Source organism: Crocuta crocuta, unplaced genomic scaffold (assembly GCF_008692635.1).
Source record: "Crocuta crocuta isolate KB4526 unplaced genomic scaffold, BGI_CrCroc_1.0 scaffold10, whole genome shotgun sequence".
Lineage (NCBI taxonomy): Eukaryota > Metazoa > Chordata > Mammalia > Carnivora > Hyaenidae > Crocuta > Crocuta crocuta.
In genome coordinates this window covers 5,730,228-5,733,456 of record NW_027527551.1, presented here as the reverse complement: position 1 = coordinate 5,733,456, position 3,229 = coordinate 5,730,228, and the positions used below count along the sequence as shown (strand labels likewise).

The window sequence follows — 3,229 nt, the reverse complement described above, 5'->3', positions numbered from 1 at the left end:
CATATATATTCTGCAATTTTTTTCCCATTCAGCAATGTTTTTGATAATCTGCTCCTATATAGTTCTATAGAAATCCAGGGCACGTGGGTGACTCAGTCCGTTAAGCGTCTGATTTCAGCTCAGGTCATGATCTCACAGCCCGTGAGATGGAGCCTCAGGTCAGGCTCTGTGCTGACAGCTCAGAGCCTGGAGCCTGCTTTGGATTCTTTGTCTCCCTCTCTCTCTGCCTCTGCCCCACTTGCGCTCTCTCTCTCTCTCAAAAATAAATAAACGAAATAAATATTTTTTTCAAATAAATGAAAAAAATTTTTTAAAAAAAGAAAAAAAATACAAGTCATTCCTTCATATTATGACTTTACTATCTCTTATTTACCTGTTCCTTATGTATAGAAGTTTAGGCTATTTCTCTCTCTCTCTCTTTTTTTTTTTTTTTTTTTTTGGTCTATTTCAAAAAATATGTGAACATGCATGAGCTTACGTATCTCTCTTTGTGGATGTGTATTTTTTTCTCTAGGTTAGACACCGACAAAGTAGAATCACTGGGTCAGGGTAAGCATAGGATTTTTTAAAATAGTGCCAGATTTGTGTTCCGAAAAGGATATGCCTAGTCACCTTCCCACCAACAATACATATCTGTATTTTCAGAACCTCGACAATTGCTTGACATTGGAAAAAATGTTAAGCTTTGACAGTGTCATGGATGAAATATAGCTTATTGTTTTCAATCGAGTTTCTCAGATTAGTAGTGAGGTTAAGTGTCCTTTCAATGTTTATTAACTAAACGTATACTTATGGACAATTATCTGATTATATTCTCAAGAAAAACTCCTATCTGATCAAAGACTATATTTTAAGACTTTAGAACATATTTTGAAATTTCCATCTAAAAGTGTTGTTGTAACTCTTTATAATCTTGTTGAAAACATGATAAAATATTCATTTTCCACACTCTCACAAAACTCTGGTTTACTTGATCTTTGCCTATCAGATAAGCAAAAAGTGTGCCTCGTTTTTATTTTTCATTTCTTTGATGAATGGCAATGTTAATTTTTTCAATTCATATTCACATGTTAAAAATTCACATTCTGATTCAAGCATCTTCCTTTTTAGATTATGGTTTACAACTTTAGCCAACTTTTATAGTGGGATATTCTTTTTCTTATTAAACCACACTCATATAATTTACAAATTCTTCTCAGCTTGACATCTCTTTTAACTTTGTGGTAATTTAGTTATATAGACACATTTTAACATTTTTAAGTATTTAAGTACTAACATATTTCCATTATATTTTCTACCTTCTCCTTTATTTTTTATTATTATTTTTAGAATATGGAACGCTTCACAAAGGTGCATGTCATCCTTGCAAAGGGGCCATGCTTATCTTCTCTGTATCGTTCCATTTTAGTCTATGTGCTGCCGAAGCGACACCTTCTCTTCTAAATAAATTTTATTTCTAATCTCAAAATGCATGTGCATTATGAAAAGCCATTAAAGTGCAAATAAAAGAAGAACGAAAAACCCATGCAATTTTACCACCTAGAGATAAGAATTATTAATATTTTGAAGTATATCCCTCCAGATATGTCTATGCATATACACTACACATATGCTTTTTTCAGTAATTCTTCTGAGCGTGTGACTCCAGAATAGTGTTCTAGGCCAGTGGTTCTCCAACTTGAGCACACACCAGCATCACCTGAAGGTGTTTGTTAAAATACAGATTGCTGGGTCCCACTCCTGTAATTTAGTGAGGGGACCCAAGAATTTACATTTCTGACAAGTTCCCAGGTGATGCGGATGCTGCTGGTCTGGGGACCACACTTTGAGAACCAGTTTTAGGCTCTCCCTGTCCAAACCATCACATTGCAGTCACTTCCCTACGTAAATCCTTTTTATAGTTTCCTCCTGTCTGCAGGACAAAGTCCAGACTGCTTGGCAAGGCACACAAATCTTTTATGATCTGGCCCTGAGCTGCTTCCTCTCCAGACTCACTCTTCACACTTGGCCCAGCTCTCCCCGCCAGGAGGCAGCCCTGTATGGACTGTATCAACAGGTTCTGTGCTCTGCCTTCTGGGTCAGCTGACAGAGGAGACTGGAGGGCGGGAAAGACAGCAATCACAGTATCTCACCCCTCGCCCTGCCCTTGGGCTTCTTTCCTCCAAGGTTTGGCAGTGGCCACCTTCCTCTACCTAACATCCAAATGGATTTGGTTCTTTCCTATAGCTATAGCTCTATGTTCTGGTCATTTTCTCCTCCATTGGACCTTTAGGCTTAGGGACCATAACAACTTCTGGCTGTTGTTCGTATGAGGAAAGCTTCATCATCCCTTTCCGGTTCTTTGAACTCTGTTCACACCTCTGTCATCCATATCTTTATCACATTCTCTTTACTCCTTTTTGGTACCCCTTCTCTTTCCTGCTGAAACTGGCTGATCCAGGCCCTCCTTTCTATTTCTATTTCCCACTAACCTTTTCCTAGGCAAGACTTAGTCACACATTTTCCGAACACGGTTGACCTTTGAACAGTGCAGGTGGAGGTAGGGGCTCAGACTCCTGAGCAGTCAAAAATCCATGTATAGAGATGTGTGCCTAGGTGGCACAGTCGGTTAAGCATCTGACTTCAGCTCAGGTCATATTCTCACAGTTCATGAGTTTGAGCCCCATGTCAGTCTCTGTGCTGACAGCTCAGACCCTGGAATCTGCTTCGGATTCTGTGTCTCCCTCTCTCTGCCCCTCCCCTGCTCATGCCCTGTCACACTCTCTCTCTCTCTCAAATAAATGTAAAAAAAAAAAATTCACGTGTAACTTTTGACTCTCTGAAAACTGAACTGCTAATAACTTACTGAAACCTGATAACAGTCAATTAATTATATGTATTATATACTACATTCTTACAATAAAGTAAGGTAGACAAAAGAAAATGTTATTAAGGAAATCATGAGGAAAAGAAATTACATTTATGATTCTGTACTATTTGGTGGAAAAATCTGGGTATAAGTGGACCCATGCAGTTCAAACCAGTGTTGTTCAAGAGTCAGCTGTACCATATATAGTTCACAACCCCTTGCCCTTTTATTTTATGCAGAAAACTACTCCTCAGCCTTTCATCCATAGGTCACATGTCATTTTCTGCATAAAGCCTTCCCCTTCTCTTTAAACTTCAGGTTTCTGAGACTTTTTTCATATACAGATCATTTTTTTTTTTTACAAATAGTTTATTGTCAAAT

At 38.1% G+C, this 3,229-nt stretch overlaps 1 non-coding gene across 1 annotated transcript; it reads right to left on the bottom strand.

The window, feature by feature from the left end:
* Positions 1 to 1,326: 1,326 nt before the first annotated feature.
* LOC144235850 (U6 spliceosomal RNA) lies at positions 1,327 to 1,430 on the bottom strand. Its single transcript, XR_013336336.1, has one exon. It is a non-coding gene; the product is annotated as a U6 spliceosomal RNA (small nuclear RNA).
* Between the last annotated feature and the right edge of the window lie 1,799 nt (positions 1,431 to 3,229).